We start from the raw sequence: 206 nt of genomic DNA, 5'->3' as shown, positions 1-206 counted from the left end.
TATATATATATATAAAATCTTCCTAATTTGCTCCCTACCTCACCAGTACCCGAGTATCCTTAAAACATAAAACTCAAAAGAACGCAAACTCACACTATTGACATTTTTGGCTGGATACTTACTTGCTTTTTGGAATTATTCTGCACATCATAGGATTTTTAACATCCACCCTGGCTTCTGATGCCAGTTGCAGTGAGACGCCTATA

Source organism: Nannospalax galili, unplaced genomic scaffold (genome assembly GCF_000622305.1).
Source record: "Nannospalax galili isolate Female #2095 unplaced genomic scaffold, S.galili_v1.0 scaffold1014, whole genome shotgun sequence".
Taxonomy (NCBI): Eukaryota; Metazoa; Chordata; class Mammalia; order Rodentia; family Spalacidae; genus Nannospalax; species Nannospalax galili.
The sequence above is the reverse complement of the archived record's forward strand: the minus strand, read 5'-3'. Positions refer to the sequence as shown.